This window comes from Crinia signifera, chromosome 1 (assembly GCF_055691185.1).
Source record: "Crinia signifera chromosome 1, ASM5569118v1, whole genome shotgun sequence".
Classification (NCBI taxonomy): Eukaryota; Metazoa; Chordata; class Amphibia; order Anura; family Myobatrachidae; genus Crinia; species Crinia signifera.
In genome coordinates, this window is record NC_139217.1 from 137,658,912 (window position 1) to 137,678,711 (window position 19,800).

General features: G+C 42.5%; 1 long non-coding RNA gene across 1 annotated transcript in view; it reads right to left on the minus strand.

Moving 5' to 3' along the window:
- Positions 1–1,979: 1,979 nt before the first annotated feature.
- The window catches only part of LOC146026556 (uncharacterized), a 34,045-nt gene continuing 16,224 nt past the window's right edge, over positions 1,980–19,800 (minus strand). Inside the window, exons 2-3 of the long non-coding RNA XR_014454485.1 lie at positions 6,679–6,796; positions 1,980–2,551 (exon numbers count right to left, since the gene is read on the minus strand). This is a non-coding gene — a long non-coding RNA (uncharacterized LOC146026556). The remainder of the gene's footprint in view (positions 2,552–6,678; positions 6,797–19,800) is intronic.

Genomic DNA, 19,800 nt, shown 5'->3' on the forward strand with positions numbered 1-19,800 from the left:
TAAATATGTGCTAGAAAATGATTACTTACTATTCAATTTCAGTGCCTGAGATTGTACACAAACTTTGTTTCATGGGTACTTGTGTAGTTTCACGGCGCCACTAAATCGCATGCGATATCACATGCGATTTTACATGCGATATCGCATGCGATTTACTATCCAGTTCATATCCCCACTATCCACTAGGGCGTGGAGTTGATTTTATATAGTGTGGCGAGCCACCGAGCCCAAAGCATGGCGACCGGACACGGATTACGCTACTTGTTTCACAGCGACTCACAATATCGCATGCCATTTGCATGCAATTCCATGGAATACAATCCGCGTCCGCTCGCCACGATTCGGGCTCGGTGGCTCGCTGCTCTTGCCACACTAAATAAAATCAACTCCACGCCCTAGTGGATAGTGGGGATATGAACTGGATAGTAACGCATGCGATATCGCATGTAAAATCGCATGCGATTTAGTGGCGCCGTGAAACCACACAAGTACCGTTTCATGTTTTGAAACTTTGTTTCATGTACAAATAAAATATATTAGTGTGTATTTCATGTGCTTATACAACATAAAGGCAAGATATCTAAGGATACATCATTGAAATATAAAAATATTCTGACATAAGGAATATCTGTTATCCAAAATGCTTCTGGTCCTGACCATTTTGGATAAGGGATACTCAACCTGTACCTCTGAGTTTGGCCAGGATCCCGCAGGGCCACTGGCCTCACACCGCATTACACCTGGCCCCATATCTCTACACTATCTCTACTCTACTGTAGGGCAGAAGTGCTCACAATTGCATGTGTGAAATACGCCTGTATCAAATGTTACCGTATTAAAAATTGACACCAGTCTGAACATATACTGTATTGTTTTATGTGTGTCTTTGGATCACAGTTGTGCCCACATCCCAATGAACCTCTAAATGTAGGCGAATCACGATTCACTGACTCTATGGAATTTCCTGCATAGTATCCTCTGTAGCCATACTGAATTGTGCAGTTTATCTAGGCAAATATATTAAGTGTGAAATGAATGAACACATTAATAGAAAGTAGTGGCATGCTTGCATAAGGTATTTTGTTTAATTAAGTTATGTGAAGTACATTATTCTTACATTTTCATATCCAATTAATCTAGTAGATTGGTGTACATTGGAAACGTACATCATTTTAATTTCCTGAAAGTATAACGTTTTGGATTCCTCCCTTACACTATGAACTCAGGTACAGTTCCTCGCAATTTAGATGATACTTTCATTTTTAAGAACTGCAACACCTGCTAAAACTGAAATGGAAATAGACTTACACTTAATACTCACTTTCTCTTACAAGAATAACAGTATCTTAGATCTTACAGTATGTTTTGTACAGTACAGAGTGCTGATTGTATTTCCAGGTTGGCTCTAGTGCCTTGTCATTAGCTGCATGATCTCTCATCTGCTGTTCAGCTGTATACATTTTAACTCAAGGTTACATTTTGTTAGGATTTTTTGGGACAGCTAATACAAGTGATACAAAATAATTATTTTAAAGAAACAATCATCAGTTTAAAGGCAATGGAATGTATAGACACTTTGTACAGGGCTTCCTGAGAGCTTGCCATGAGGAAAAACTCCTAATTACATGTCTGATGAAGAAAAAGACAAAAGCCAGTTTCAGACTTCAGAGTTCTGAATTAAAGTAGTCAAGGAATGTGATCTCAAGATTTTATTAGGTCATGGAACTCATTGGTATAATATCCTTAGAAATCAATCCCTTGAATGGGTTATATTACAGTGTAACATACTAGAGATTACAAAGAGATACCTTACATGAATGGAACAGACGAAACCTTCGGGATGCTATTTTATTCTGTCACTAGGTCTACAAAATCACCTGGTGAATGGGTCTGAATTACCCCCCTATGAGGAAATCACCAGGCAAAAAAACCACACTGACATTGCTGACTGATATTCAGAGTAATCACCCAAAGCCACTGTAGAATTTATTTACATGTAATTGCATTTTTTACTTTTTTTACCCTGACCCAGAAAACTTTTGAGTAAGTAATGTTTTCCTCTGTAATACACACTGCTGTTTACAAATCACATTGTTTATTGTTGCGGGAATAACAATATTTCCATCATATTAAAGAAATGTCAATCTGTTAAGTGGTGATCCACTACCAGGGAGGGACATGGAAACACACTTTGTGACATTCAGGCTAAAGACCCCAGCTATAGCAGCGTTACTGCATTTGGCACTTAAAATACATTATATGGAGAATTTTATGAACTGTGCAAGTGACATGTCACAGGGGTGTCTCTGTTTAACTGCTACATATATTGGAAAGCCCTGTGGGCTCATGACATCAGGTTCTGATCCTGGCGTCCTCCTTGCTTGCTCCATTGTGACTCGTACATTGCTGCTGGGCTGCTGTTACAGTGACTACCAGCAGAGGAAGCTATTCACCTGCTAACAATACCATGTCATAGGTTGTCATGAGAGCGCAGCCCCAACAAATTGCATATGGGTAAACTAATCCTTAGTTCTTGTTACCAATCAAGGCACTGTAAATTAAGAAAATACAGTCAATAGTTTGAAATAGTTCACCAATTAAACTTCGTTTCCTGTCATTTAAACCAGGTATAAATTTAAATTGTAATAAACTGAAAGTGCTCATTAATATGTATGCCAAAAGTGTTAATGTCTACCAGATGCTTTATAATTTATTATCAAAAAGCTTTTCAAATAGTATGCTAATATTTAACTGTAAGTGGTAAAATCTAGACCTCGGGACTTCTACGAGCAGGTATTCTGTGGATCTAAAACTCAACAGCCATCCCTTAAATTGGGTACAATATAGATCAGGGATGGGGAACCTTTGGCCCTCCAGCTGTTGTTAAACTACACATCCCAGCATGCCCTGCAACAGGTTTAGCATGACTAAATAGTAAAACTGTAGCAGGGCATGCTGTGATGTGTAGGTGAGCTGGATCAAAAGCTGGCCTAGCATATGTTATGAGTTAACCTTTACGGCATTCTTCTAATTTATTACCAAACCAGTTGAGTTGCAAAGCTGCTAAGTGCTAGAGCAGCGGAGTGCTAGAACAGCTGAGTGCTAGAGCAGCGGAATGCTAGAACAGCTGAGTGCTAGAGCAGCAGAATGCAAGAGCAGCTGACTGCTAGAGCAGCTGAGTGCTAGAGCAGCGAAATGCTAGAGCAGCTGAGTGATAGAGCAGCGGAGTGCTAGAGCAGCAGAATGCATGCTATAACAGCTTAATGCTAGAGCAGCGGAATGCTAGAGCAGCGGAGTGGTAGAGCAGCAGAATGCTAGAGCAGAGGAGTGCTAGAGCAGCGGAGTGGTAGAGCAGCAGAATGCTAGAGCAGCTGAGAGCTAGACCAGTGAAGTGCTACAGCACCGAACTAGAACAGTTACATATTGCTGAGATAACCTAGCCTGCAGCGCCCATGGGAACGCCCAACATTCCATAGGCATTGTCATGGAAATTTGCTGGTGACGCGGGCAGGTAGCTGACGTTACCAGATGTCAGCTGCCTGTCCTCTTCCCATACACTGACGTCGCAGATCTAAGACCCAAGAGAGTGTCTTAGATCTGCGAGCGCTGGAGAAATCATTTGATGGTCGGTCATCGAATGATTTCTGCCCCGCACCCAAGCTGCGAATGGATGTTTATGCAAAACATCCATTGGCATGAGAGCGGGTGAAATCTGTGTGCGTTTAGATGACCTGCAAAGCTATGAATTTCACAGTTTTGCATCTCAATCAGAATAGGGCCCTAGTGTATTTGTGTATTGACAGCAGGCAGTTTGTTACTATGCAGCAAGTGGGCCTAATTCAGCAGGCATCACTAATCAATTCACAATGGAATGTGAGCAAAAAGCCATTGCCCAGAAAGAAATAGAAACCGCCCCTATCAAAATTGTGAATGCATCATAGATAGCGATCCATTCTCAAAAACAGAACTATTGAACAGTTTTTCCATCTGCGGCAGTCTAGGGCTAGGTCTAGTCTAATCCCCTCAAAACCAGTCTGAAATTGGTCATCATTGACGTCAGAGAGGCTTCCAAAAAAAAGCAGTTTTTGCAAACAAACCCAGCAAACGGCATGTTTACACTAAGCCTCCCATCAGTCAATCTGTGACTGTTCTATTTATTCGTTAATTGCAGATGCACATGTGCAATGTGGACGTTGTGGATGTGCAGTCATTCGAGAATTAAACATGTCCCAATATCTCTGATTAGAGATCCATGCTGAATTAGGCCCCTTATGCGATATCAGAATTAGGCTCACTTATGCGTGAGTTGCAAACATGAAGTGGAGAAGAATTTGGATAAACAGAAATAGATTCTTTCTGCAGATGTAGCTTTAATTCGCCACAAGACAACTTTTTCTTTAAATTTATCATGCATTTGCATAGCACACACAGCAAAAAAAAAAATATGTGCCTCCAACTTTTTAAGGAACAAAAAGTAATGGGACAAACTAAATAACCCAAATCAAACTTCACTTTTTAAATACTTTGTTACAAATCCTTTGCAGCAGGGCCGGCGCTACCCACTCAGCAGCTCCTGCAAAGCAGGGAGGCGCCATGCTGAAAAGGCGCTGTCTCTCTCCCTGCTCTGCTAAAGCTGACTCAGCCCTCACTGTCACTGATTCCTGTACGCCGCCCGCAGCGCCTGTCTGACAGCGGGCGGGCGACAGTATAAAGAGCTGCTCCCTGCACCATGAGTGCACACAGCCTGCACACCACCCACAGTGCCTGTCTGACAGCGGGCGGCATTATGGAGAGGCTGAGCAGCTCCCTGCACCGCGCACACACTGTCCTCATCCTGCGCCCTGCCCCCTATTCCTCACAGACACTTGCACTGAGGCATGTAACACTGTTTGTGAATGCCTGGAAGACATGTCATGTCCGGATCTGCCCCCTACCCATTGCTCCCTGCGCCTGTCAGCTGTCAATCTAATGTCTATCTCCTCCCCTCTTCTTCCATCTCCTCCTTCTCTCCCCTCCTTTCCCCCTCAGTCACGAGAGGGGTGTAATGGTGTCCTCAGTGTCCTGCCTACACAGATAGAAGAGGAGGGACTGCACAAGAGTTAAACAGCATGTTATACATGTTTATAACCCATTTTTTAATAATTTTAGATTTTTTTAATATTAATTTAGACACTTTTTCAATAATGTGCTGGGTTATGTGCCTAAAGGTGGCCATACACGCTGCAATAGCAGCGTGCGATGCGATGTGCGCTCCTGCAGGCATCGCACAGTAGAAAAAGTATATGCTGCACATACTTTTTGTACTGCTTTCAGATCGCATCGCACACACATTGCATGCATTACGTAAGATGCGATGCGATCTATGCCATAACGTATGAGATTCTCGCAGAGTGTATGGGCACCTTTAGTGTCTGCAACATTTTATGGACACAGCACTGAGATGGTGTATGCATACATGTACATGCACCCGAGATCCTCCATAGGATCGCATGTTGCATACGCTCCCACAATCGGGCTGCAGCTTGTTGCAATGGCAATGTGAAAGGGCGCGAAATTTATGGTTTGCAGGAGGGCGGCGGACACCCTTGCACCGGCCCTGCTTTGCAGTCACTTACAGCCTGAAGTCTGGAACGCATATCCCTATTGATTGTATGCTTGCAGCAGGGCTCTCCCACCTCCAAGTCTGTCTGTTGTTACCCAGTTTGTTTTATCACTGTCTAATATTGTAAAGCGCAATGGGATCTGCTGCACTATATAAGAAACTGTAAATAAATAGACATCAGCAGACCATGGGTTTCATCCCTGGTGATGCTCTGCCAGGCCTCTACTGTAAATGTCTTCAGTTCCTGCTTGTTCTTGGGGCATTTTCCCTTCAGTTTTGTCTTCATCAAGTGAAATGCATGCTCAATTGGATTCAGGTAAGGTGATTGGCTTGGCCATTGCATAACATTACACTTATTTGCCTTAAAAAAAACTCTTTTGCTTTTGTATTGGAAGGATTCATAATTTTTAGGTGGTCCTCATCGTTTGGGCTGTCATCGTGTATCATTGTGTATCACTCTTCTAGTTGCTTGTTGCTAATGTGGAGGGGATGGTGATTCCTATCTGGAAGCATCCACGTTATGTACTGTCCCATTCAGCCTCTAATGAGGTACTGCATACTGATATTGACAGAGGGTAAATTCATGTTTGTATGCACTTGCCTACACAGCTGCAAATGTTTGGGCTATGGAATTGCTAATCAATGCGAGTGAATATGATGCTCAGAAAATAAGCCAGATGCCCAATGGAGCCATTGCAAACTCATTGGCAACTACATATACATATGCAGCATATAAGAAATAATGAGGAACATCTGCTAATGGGGTATCCCTATGGCTATACAGACAGGACACTGCAGTAATGAAGCAAGAGCCATGTTTTTGTACGTACATGATTGCAGCTGATAGAGATACGTGCCTTGAAATTAGCCATGGCTCACTTGCGCTATTGCTGCTACTCCCCATTACCACCACCAATGGTTACTTCCTGTCAAATCATCACTACAAGCAGCATCGCTGAGGTAATTGGGCACATGACATTTATCTACCAATAAAATAGTTTTTTTTGTTGCAGTGTTTTTCCTATGAGTATAACATAAATGTAAAATGATTGCTTTCTCATGCTGCAACAACCTACCCAGTACTCCGAATACAGCTGTGGGGGTCACATTGTGTCCTTGCCAGATTGGAAAAGGCTGCCTTGGTAGGAGTGAGGAGATCATTCATCTGGGATTCCATTAACATGTAGTTCATTGCTGCAGAGAACAAAACACCGGAAACGCATTATTTGGCAGCAACAGTGCCTAGCTGAAGGAACTATTTTTATGAAAATCAATTGTTACCAAGATTTGACATACTTTTTAGTACACCCTCATGAAAATGTCTCGTTTCATTTGAGTAATAAGTAACTGTCACAGACCTTTTTGGCAGTGGTGAATTCAGGAGTGGCTAGACTGTGGGTAAATACAATGACTTTACTACCAGACTTGCACCTGACACGTTAATATCAATCATTGATGGAAGCAGAACGGATCTAATTTGCACTTGGCATATATAAAGTACATGGTGCCATCAAAAGGAAGTAAATGCAGAGTATTCTTGGCCAAGAATTACCCATTTCCTGGTAGTAAAAGGACATTGTTGCACAATGGGTAACTGTTTATGATGTTTTGGCTCAATCTGTTGTCCTGGTGCCTCCTGGGTAATCAACATGAGATCTCTTTCCCTCCCAAATTTCCACCCTCCACTTAACTCTGATAGTTTCTTCTTTCCAAATTGTCCTCTTTAATAAAACAGACATAACTTTCAGTGAATAAAGTACAATGTAAAAGTTGGCTGCCAGTCACAGGACTGAATTTTGAGCCATGAAAATAACTAAATGAATTCTTGGGGGAGTGATATATTTCAGAAAGCAATTTTGAACGTTTGTGTCTATATTAGGACAGATTTGATGCTAAAAGGCATGCATAAGTTGCTTATTGTTTTTAAATGGAAACATACTCAGAATACACAGTTTTACAGAGTTATGCGGTATAGCTATGGAAATAAGATTTCCCTGCTGTTTGGGAGGCTTGGACACAACAAGCGCTATTCATGCTTGTGGTACATCACTTAGGGGAAATTGTATTTGCATGCACGGTTATTCCATTATATCACAGGCAGTAACACTTATAGGCATTGTATATGGCATGCAGGCAACAGACCTATTTATGTTTAAACACATTTAAATTCCTAGAAGCTACTACTATGAACGCAAGTGACTGAGGAGAACCAAGAATCAAAGCTATCCTTATACTGTCATTGTAACAGTGCCTTGTTTCCATCCTCACAAAAAAATGCCTTTGCAGTGTCATTTATAATACTTCAATGAATGTAACTTTTTTATTAAGCAATCATGAAGGCACTTTGGGGGTTATTCTGGTTCACTACTTCTGGCAAATTCCTTCTTAGATGGACAAAACAATGTGCACTGCAGGGGGGCAGATGTAAAATGTGCAGAGAGCATTAGATTTGGGTGAGGTATTTTGTTTCTGTGCAGGGTAAATACTGACTGCTATATTATTACACTGCAATATAGATCTCACTTTGAAGTAAAACCCCACCCACATATAATTTTCTCTGCACATGTTATATCTGCCCCACCTGCAGTACACATGGTTTTGTCCATTTGAGACGGAATTTGCCAGAAGGAGTGAACCGGAATAACCCCCTTTGTTTAATGCATTACTACAGTATATTCCCTGCTGAAATACTTTGTTTAATAGATCATTTATCATTGAATTGATCTGCATAACATTTGTGTCCCCCAGCCAGTACAATTTGTTTTGTATTAGCCCAGTCTGAACATACATGGTTATAACAAGAGATACTGTATGCACCGGACACTTTACGTGTTTTGTGTTTTGGTTTAGGATCTGGATATCCTTTCCTGTTTTGTATCTCGATTCATTTTGCCAAAACCACCCTTCCGGTTTTTGGCTTTGGATCTGTATATTTTTTTTTTTAAATCATGAAAACAGCTAAAATCACATCATTTTTTTTTTTTGCGCTCCTACAGTATTATTGACCTCAATAACATTCATTTACACTAAATTCCAGGATTTTTCAAGGATTCACATAACTACAGCCCACGGTGGTGAGCTGCGGAGGGCGGTCCAGCACAGGGAAATGCCACCGCGCAGGCGGTGTCCCTTCATGCGATGCACATCCTGAGGGTGCTTCGCTATAGTACAAGCTTGCACATTATTGACTGTGCCCTGGCTGTGCAGTCGCTGCGCCACCCCTAAATGGTCCAGAAACTCCTTAGTTTCCCAGACACGATGCTCCCAAAATGGCCGTTAGTTGCCAGCCCTTGAGATCGCAGCTCATGCATGCTCCGGCGCACGGAAATCAATGAATAGCCCCTTTATCTTTGAATTATTCCCATTGGGGCAGATGTATCAAGCCTTAACAAGAGATAAATGCAAAGGTGATAAAGAGAGATAAACGTCCAGCCAATCAGCTCCTTACTGACTTTTTTCAAACACAGCCTGTAACATGGCAGTTGGCAGGTGATTGGCTGGACGTTTATTTCTCTGTATCACCCTTGCATTTATCTCTTGTTAAGGCGTAATACATCTGCCCCATTATCTGGCTATACTGTGATTTTTACTATCACAGTATTCAGCTTTCATTTCATAATTATTATTACCAGCAGGTAAAGTAAGGTGGAATAATATACCATGCCATATTTTCCTAACTGATGAATTCACATACCGGGTACTATTGAGCAAGTAAATTGCATGTTAATATGGTCTAGTAATTTAATTCAATGTCTTTTTAAAAATATAATTTAGAAAGGACTACTCCCTGGCATGACTGACGTACTTCAAATAAACATACAGTAAATGGACCTCTTAGCTTAAATGAGCCTGAAGAACATTTGCATTTTGCAATTTGTGGTTTGCTATAAAGCCTTGGGGACAGTATAACGGTTTTCCCTGTACTGATACCTACAATTCCTCTCTTGTTCATCCAGAGCATTTGGTTTAATCTGCCAGGAATTGCCTCTTTGGCAAATAAACATATGACGAAAACACATACCGCACAAGATAATTAAGATGACAGCATGAACCCGGCAATACAAAGTATACTGCCTTAGTGCACAGGTATAGCAATGGAAGGATTCAAGGGCCTGATTCAGAGCTGATGGCAAAAGCAAAACCTCAAATGGGTAAAACCATAGGCCGAATTCAGTCATGATCGCAGGGCACATTTTATTAGTAAATGGACAAAACAATGTTGCACTGCAGGTGGGGCTGATGTAACATGTGCAGAGAGTTAGATTTGGGTGAATTATTTTGTTTCTGTGCAGGGCAAATACTGTACTGGATGCTTTCTTTTTACATTGCAATTTAGAGTTTGAACACCCCCCCCCCCACCCAAATCTAACTCTCTCTGCACATGTTACATCTACCCCACCTGCAGTGCACATGGTTTGAATTAGGCCCCATGTGCACTTCAGGGGCGGGGGAGGGGGGGCAGATGGGACATGTGCAGAGAGAGTTAGATTTGGGTTTGGTGTGTTACAACTAAAATCTAACTTGCAGTGTAAAAATAAAGCTGTTGAAAGTTATTGTTCCGTAGTTAAGCACCTACCCTGATGTGATATAGCCAGGGTGCTCTTACATGCCTCTGTCTGTACATGTTACATATGTCCGACCTAAAGTTTGCATGTCATAGGCTGCTACTGTACATGTGTGCTACACAGATAACTTCTATCTGGTTCCAGTCAATATGTCAACAGTCAAGTGGTCAACCACTATTGGTTGACAGGCAAAAAGGTGACATGGCCAAAAGTTCATCATATACTAGGTCGACATTGACAAAAAGTCGACACAAGCAATAGGTCAAAATGACAATGGTCAAACATGACAAGGTCGACATGAGTTTTCCCAGTTTCTTTCTTTCTTTGGACTTCTGCCTACTGTACCATCCACACGGACTACAATTGGGAACTGTAAAGTGTGCCAACTGCCAAGAGAAGTGAGGGCATGCATTACATTAGTCGCTGGTCCACGTTGACAAATGTCGACATAGACACAAAAAAATGTGAATAACCCACAATGCTCTTTCCAGTGTTGACCATTTCCATGTTGACCTATTGCTTGTGTCTACCTACTGTACGTCGACCATTTTCCCATGTCGACCATTCATGGTCGACTTAATGGCTGTCAACCTAGGCTCTGTCGACGTTGCGATCCACACCCCATTATATAATTTACTAGCACAGTGGGGCCGATTCAGGATTGCTCGTATTGATCCAAATTCAGCCTCAGCCGTGATGGTCCAGGTTCGCACATGCGCATTTCCACACATGTGTAAACCCCGACAACGAACGGCTTTGGCAAGTTACACACTCACCGGGCCATACGCTGCACGGAGGGAGGGCTGGGGGCAAAAATGGGGCTCGCTTATATATGAACACCCAGCGTTTAATGGATGTCTCCAGGAAAACGCTGGGCATTCCCAAGGGTACATGGGTGGTGGATGCCTGCCGGGGGCAGGTGGCTGACACCACAGGATGTCAGCCGCCTGCCCCGCCTTCGTTCTAGTGATGGTAAATTAAAGTCAGTAGAGACTACAGTTTGTGACCATGGAATGATTTTTCCTGGCATGCGAGGGGCTGTGTTCTCTTATACATCCCCTCGCATGGTACTGAGGGGATTGATATACGTGGTGGGTGAGGGAGGAGTCGGCCGGGCGGTGGGCAGCGTCTCAGGCGCTCGGTAAACAGCGATGTTCGCAGCTTATCGAACCAAACTGAATTAGGGCCTATTTCTTATTTAGTCAGGGTGTCAATTATTAATCAAATTTCTTGCAAGACTTCCTTTAGACAATCCCTTTAGCAAAGTTACACATCTACCCTTCATAAAATAATGATTTATTCACATGAATTTGTGTAAACAACAAAGAAAGTTTTATTGGAGAATAAATGTCATTTTTCATAATATTTGTCATTATTGGATAGTAGTAAGAAAGATTTCACATTGAAAATCAGCACAATGTGTAAATGTAAGCATAGGCTCATATGTGATTAATGAAAAGATCACGGCTGTCACCGAGCTTATAGTGTATACAATAAAGCATGTTGTAAATATACACAACCATACTAAAAATCCTGCCAAAAACACAAAAAAAAACAAAAACAAAAAACCTTTTCTCCTCAAAGCACAAATTGCTCCTGGCTATATGATTGATCGCCAAACTTATAGTCACTGGGATAAATCTCTAAAACAAATTAGTTCATATGTATCTCTGTGTTGGAAATAATTAGGCTCAAATGAATTCAGTAAATGGCTAATCATAATAAACAATAACATGCCAGAATAACTATGGAGAGATTATCTGTTGTCTTCCACTCCATGGACATTTGCTCCCCTTATGCCATACACAGACACCTCTTTGTCCTCTCCTACCCCTGCAGTACTCACACTTTCCATCAGTGCTTCTGATACCACTTTCAGACATGTGACCCGGTAATATGACCCTCCATTTTGAGTGCCGGGTCATTTTGTCGGGTGCAGTCTGACCCCCTTTCAAGCTGACCAGCATATTACCGGGTTAAAAATGTTAACCCGGTAATTTGCTGAATTACACGGATATTTGTTCAGTGTGAAAGGGTCAACCCGGGTCTTAAATCCTTGGAACTGCTTCACCCAGTAATTTGATGTTCAGTGTGAAAGGGGTTTTATACAGTGAATAGTGTTATGGAGGTCTTCCCCTTGCATCATCAATTCCTCTTGCATCATTGTGGTAGTCTGATCTACTGGCGAAGGAAGCAGGGTGGGGTGAAAACGTGGAGCCTTTAGTGCTGACGCAGGGTTGATGGAAAACAAGGTGTAATATATAATAGCATGCTGTGCAGAGCTATATGCGTCTCTGGATGCTTCTGTATTGACATCACTTTCACTCAGTTTGTACTTGCAGTTTTCCTAAAACAGGTACAAAAATAAGCCTACTAACAAGTGTACAGTATGCACATAGCTGCTAACTGGTATGTGCTACATCTGCATGAACACAACCAGGGGCGTAACTTGATATTCCTAGGCCCCATAGCAAACGTTTGTAAGGGCACCAAAGTTTTAAATGTATACTGTATAACACATATAACTTATACAGTAAATATGGGCCCCCTCCAGCTCTGGGCCCCATAGCACTACTTGCATCTATGGTAGTTATGCCTTTGAATACAACCCTACTAACTTTACCTATATGGGAATGACCTTCCCCTACCTTCTGTTCCACCAGTATAGTCTGTGTGGTTGTGTGTGCGTAAGAGGGCCAGAGCCTGTACTGATGATCCACAAAAAGCAATAACCAAAGGAAGAAGCCATAGAGGAATAAAGCTGGCCATACATCTACAGATCGATTGTCAGATTGGGGTGGTTTGACAAAATCCTGGTAATGGATGAGAGTAAATGACAGTTGACCAGTGGCGTAAGTTTGTCCCAGTTGCCCGGAGGCAAGATCAATATTGGTGCCCCCCCCCCCCCCTGCACACACACACACAATGTTATTCAATATATATATATATATATATATATATATATATAGTCTGTTATGAAATATATATTATATACTGTATATACTGTATTTACACAGAGAGAGAACACATATATATTTCAGAACTCAGCCACAGAAGCAATTTTGATGGCTTTCAATTAATGGTATTAAACTGGCAGTGGTGGAGAGGTGCCCCCTTGAGAGCATCACCTTTTGACATCAGCAAGAACATTCACTGTAACTGTTAATGCTCGTATTTGCACTGCTAGTCTTCAAAAAATGTCCAGCTGTACGTCTAATTCCTCCACCTGTCCTGCATTTCCACCACAGTGGGTGTCTCCCAAGGTTCTGTTCTTGGTCCTCTTCTTCTCTATATGCCCTCTCTGGGTGAGCTAATTCGATCATTTGACTTCAAATATCACTATTATGCTGATAATACTCAACTAAATCTCTCCTTTCCTGATCTCTCTCCCTCTGTCCTCACTCATTTCCATCTTTCTCTCTGCTATCTATTCTTGGATGACCCAGCGCTTTCTTAAGGCCCCCATACATCAAGGCGATTTGGTCCGATTTCGGCCGATTACGGCCAATCGGCCCATTAAATCGGACCAAATCGCCTCTTCCTGACATGCTGTCGGGTCCGATGAGTGGTCCCGTGCGCATCGGACCCGACCAGGCGGCAAGGCGGGCGGGAAGCAGGGATTCATGTGATCCATCCCAACAGATCGCTTGTGTCCCTACCGCCGGGAAGGCTCGCACTCTGTTGGGTGTCCGTACACTGCTGCGAGACGTTGCAGGCAGTGTATGGGCACCTTAAGACTTAAAATGTCTAAGACTGAACTGATCATCTCCACACCCTCCCGCATAGAACCCAACCATCTCTCATCCTAACCTTCTGTTTATGCTCACTGCTACACCTTCTGTGTCACTCCTGTCTGTCTTACCCTCCCCTTTAGAATGTAAGCTCTCACGAGCAGGGCCCTCTCTCCTCATGTACTTTTCTTAGAATATATACATCTCTGCCACCCTGATAATTGCTTCAGTGTCCTGTCCCCTGATGCAACTATCCTTATTTACCATGTACTTGTCCTAAATTGTCTTGGACTGTAATTGTTATTTGTTTTTTTTGGTCATTTATGTATTGTTAGGTGCTGCAGAACCCTTGTGGTGCCGGGATGCGGTCAATATGCCGGTGGTTGGAATCCCAGCGGTCAAAATACCGATGCTGGAATCCGGACTGCCGCAATGCCGGCACTTTGTCTCTCTATGGGTGTCCATGACACCCATAGAGGGAGAATAGACGTAGATACCACAACTAAGCATTGAGAAATTTGGGAGTCAGCGAGACCACTGACCAAAGAAGCTGCGGATGCCCAAGGCCTGCAATGGAGGGAAGTCAAGCGAACAAAATGGGTAGGAGGCTCAGGGCAACCACTATTTTCCTCTTAAATAAAAATAATAACTATACACAGATAGTGCTCATGGCCACCAGGCTTTATGGTAGTAATGTTAATAATATCAACCAGCAATATTGCCCACACATGTATAAAGTATGCAGTTCTCATCACACATTTTATTACATTACAGAACATCTTTTCAAATGGAGTGTTTTGCAAGCAGGGAAGAGCCTGCTTATTGAGTACACCAAGGCAGGCTGAGAGATAGAGGAATGGCAACAAATGAAAAACAAACGTTTTCAAATCTGAAAGTAATGACTAAAAAATGAAAAAACTATTCTCGGTTTGATTTTCTGTCCTCTGAAACAAACAAGCCCACTGTTTTCATGCCCAGAAATGAGGATTCAAGATAACATTAGAAAGAATCATTACGCCTACCATATGTAAAAAACCACAGCCACACTGATAGCAACTACATACCCAGCACATCTATGAATGTCATGGGGCACACTAATTACAGTGTAAGGCATTAGTAGCAGACATGGGAATCAGGAAAAATCACTCACTTAAAAGCATTTACTCTTTATCAAACACTGTTGTAATGCTATAAAAACCTGATAAAGTGTAATGTGGGATCAAAGTGTGGATGGTTGCCCTTTATCTCTTTCTTTGCCAGATGTGGCGGCTATTTTCTGGTGCAGCTGATAAAATACGTGGGTATGGGTTCAATTAGGAACTGCATCCCAGACACAGGTCTGACAATATCCCTCTGTATTTTATTGTCAGACTTTGCTGTACCAAATCTGTAACTGACCCCTTTGCTCTCCCTGGAGAATAGCATTTTTATGGTTATTGCATATTAAAGGAATATAAGAGAAATCATATTTACATAACAAACATATCCATCCTACTGTTATATCACTTATACCCAGCTTGCAAAGGTTTGTACTAAACATTTTGGGAAATATTTACTAAGGTGGGAGTTCTATTTCACATAGGTTGTTGCTATGGGTAACCAATCAGATACTATCTATTAGATAAGAAGTAGAATCTGATTGGTTGCCCATAGCAACATCACATGTGAAATAGAACTTCCATCTTCGTAAATTCCCTTTATGCAGTGGCGTAAATTCGCCTCAGTTGTCACCATTATGTCGACATGGGAAAAGGGTCGACATGGTTGTAGGTCGAATGGTCATTACTTCGACAGGTCATTAGTTCGACAATGTCTATGTCGACAATCAAAAGGTCGACATGGGGTTTTTCACTTTTTTTTTTACCTGAATGTCAACACAGTCGACATGGACACAGTTTCAAGTGCACCGTATCCCCTCGCATCGCTCGCGATGCGTCAGGCACGGTGCCTCGCTGTGCTCGGCACACTATTTTATTCTCCCACCACGCCCTAGTGGATGGTAGGGCATGAAATACCGCCTGTCGGCACATGTCGGCTCAAAAAAAGTGAAAAATCCCATGTCGACCTTTTGACTGTCAACCTAGACATTGTCGAACTAATGACCTGTCGAACTAATGACCTTTCGACCTAGAACCATGTCGACCTTTTCCTATGTCGACCTAGACCCATGTCAACCTAATGGTGTCGACCATCATGCTGTAGGCCAAATGAATGCATCCCATATCAGTAGCGCACGCAGGGGGGGGTTTCTGAGTACCCAGAAACCCCCCCAGGAGTCTAAGGGCCCTAGTTTGAAAGCTGAGGGTCCCCTCTTTCCATGAGTACAAGAATTTAAAAAATCGGCCCTTGGGAACCGGAGATATCTGACTTCAAAGCAGTGGTCCCCATCCAAGCCTGTTAATTGCTCTTCCCAGTCAGATATTTCAGGTTCTGTCTGATTAAGAGCTTTTCTGAGGGTATATTCCAAAAGCTGGGATTCTCCCCCTTTGATGGACACTAGTAGCTTGTCTCTACTGTTCCCAAAACCAGAGATATCAGCCTTCCAGCAGCTGGTTACTGCTCCAGCTCCACATACCTGGTATGTAGTTTTATATACTCGTTGGCAGATTGCTCTGCCTACTGAACTCTGATCCCCTAGTCACCAATATCATTTGGTAGGTGGGATTCTCTAGTTTTTAATTCCTGGAAACTGGAGATATCTGCAGTCAAGCAAGCTGTCCTCCCACCAGAAAAGTATGAATAATAAGCCCACTCCACTATACACCCCTCCTCTGCATATTAAACATCCTCTACCACCCTGGAAGTTATGTATCAGGGCCCCTTCATTCAGCCCAATGCCCCCTTCTCCCACCCCATCTCCCACCATCTGTGCAGTAAAGGTGTAATTAGTGGAAATTACTGATCCAGTCCCTACATGCTGAGCGGTTGATATAATACCCCCTACAACCTGGGGGACATCAAAGCTTCCCCCACCCCTACCGCTGGAGGTTCGGTAGGTGCCCCAATACATTGCTATGCCCAGGGGTCTACACTGCTGTTGACGCCCCTGTATATATATATGTATATATATATTTATATATATATATATATATATGTGTGTGTGTGTATATATATGTATATATATATATATATTATTATTATTATTATTTATATACATTTGGTCTATCTATAATACTTTAACTGACCCAGCATATACTGGGTCACCTAAGTGTCCATCTCCGTGCTTTGCTCCGCCCCTCTGGAAACCCCCTTCTGAAAATCCTGCATTTGCCACTGAGTCCGGGGGCTCCCCCTTGGCAACGAGCAATTCCCTCCCCCTTGACAACAAGGTATAATGATATCTCTGCCCCCCCCCCCCCACCCCACCCTACCTCCCCAAGCAGCGTATTCAATTCAATGTGGATTTTTATCATTACAATATTCAGTATGCAATATAATACACATCTGCTGCACTACTGCTGACCAGAGGGGGCCATAATAGCACCAGCACTTTGCATCGCATTTACATTGCACAGTGAGCATTTAATTATCTGTTGTTGTTTTTCTCTATAATTAATAACGGCCTGTTTATAAATAAGACCGAATGAGGCAACAATTCCACACTATGGGGGAAATTTACTAAGATGTGTATTCTTCTTCACATGTGATGTTGCTATAGGCAACCAATCAGAATCTACTTCTTATTTATTTAGCACCCTTTAGAAGATAGTAGACAGGAACTGATTGGTTGCCCATAGCAACATCACATGTGAAGTAGAATACACATTTTAGTAAATTCCCCCCTATTACTTTTACCCACACATCTACCTGGTACCCCTTCCCCCCTTGTCGATGGCCCTGACTAGACAGAAGATTCTCAGTGCAGCCCAAAGTAGAACTGTCATTGGATAAAACCTTTTTGGTGTCACCTGAAAATACTTAAAAAAAAAAAACATAAACCAGTTAATAATATATAGGATTTTTTCAGCAATCTTCAAGTAAAGGTGCTCATATACGGTACAATTGAATGGGTGTCATGTGATGCGCGCTCCCATGCACATCACATCGCACAGCACAAACAGTATGTCCTGCGTATACTTTTTGTACTAGAGTGCTCATTGGCCCTTATTCTGATGTGGGCGGTACGGCCCGCGTGCGGCCGTACCGCCGATGTTTTCGCTCTGCACATGCGCAGAGGTCACTCTGCGCATGTGCAGGGGAAATCGCCGCACAAAAATTTTATACGCCGCAAAGGGGGCGTATAGGGGCGTGAGGGGCTTAATAGCCTCATTTACCTATGAATACGCCCAGCGTTTCATGGGCGTTCCCATGCAAACGCGGGGCGTATGCATGGTAATGAGGCTATGACGCCAGTGATGGGGGCGGAAAGCTGACATCGCCGGATGTCAGCTCTCAGCCCCCATACAAGCTTTCACACGGACGATTGTCCGTGTGGTCTAAGCTTGCGGGAGCTGCTGGAGCGTGCGGCCCTGCCTTCGATGGTCGCCGACCATCGAATGCAGGGGGCAGCTCCCACCATGGTGGAGGCGTACGCCCCACCATTTTCATGCGGATCGCCAGCCGTCCGCGTACGGACGGCCGTGGCGATCCGTATTGGAGGCGGGGATTGGTTTGTGCGGCCGGAGCAACGTATGCGGCTCCGGCCGCACAGACCAGAATAAGGGCCATTGTGTTGCAAAACGGATGTGATGCTAAATAGTCTAAATTGTATACAATAATTGTACCGTGTATGGGCACCTTAAGTTATAAATGGAAGTGAAAAATGAAGAAAGAAAAAAATAAACAACAAAAACATTGCCCTAATAAATAAATAAATAAATAACAAAACACTGTCCTAATAAACCAAAAAAATGCTTTTATGTGTTTTTAAGTTACATTATTCCTCTCACTCACACTAACATTTCCTTTCTCTGTAAACTGCAGCACTTGTGCCTAAAACAACACAGCGAACGCATACAAACAGCAAATATTCTCATTTCCCCTCCTTATTTTAATATATGCTAATTTCATTATATCAACGCAGGATCCATTGAAATGTTAATGATCTAATATTCTGTATTACAGAGCTAAGTAGAACCCAGGACTCACCACAACCCTGGATACAGTTTGACCCTGGACTATTTGGGTGCAGACATGAGTCATTCTTCTACTTGCCTCCTGTATTCAGCATAATTAGCAGCAAGTAATAATGAATAACACTGATATCATACCTCCCAAGTTTTCTAGGATGGGAAGTGGGACCTTACTCAAGAAAATGGCTGGAGGGGGGCAGGACTCAGCAACATGACCCATTTTTTACATTTTGGGGGAGTGCCCAGCACTCCCTGAACAGACCCTTACCAAGACAGTTGGGAGGTATGGATTTACCAGGAGTGCTGTGCATACATCCCCACTAATATGCCCTCTTTTTTTTATAATTCAGTGAGTTTATAGCACTGTCACTGTTGATAATATTTAGAATGGACCCATTTATAAGTGGTAATGCAAAGATTTTGTATGGGCACCGCATTCATAGGACAGGCTTACTGTACTCTCCTCGCCTCTTACAGCCAGAGTTTGTGTAAATTAGTAGTGTCATGGTGATCGGCCTCAGTACAATACTGTATGTCCATATAAAATACATGATTAGATCATATATATGCTAGAAAACTTAGTTTTGTGCAATGTTTCTTTTTTTTTTTAAATATTAAACTTTATTGACAACAACAACATATGCAGAGGGACAGGCTGTTATTGTGATGTCATTATGATATCACAATGGCTTTGTGCTACATAACCTAGCTCACTGCACAGACAGGTGTCTTTGCTGTAGACTCACTGGACAGTTAGCATCTATTACTCACTGTACAGAGTTAGCAGCTATTACTTGGCATTTGCTTTTACAGTAATTTGCATCAAGTTA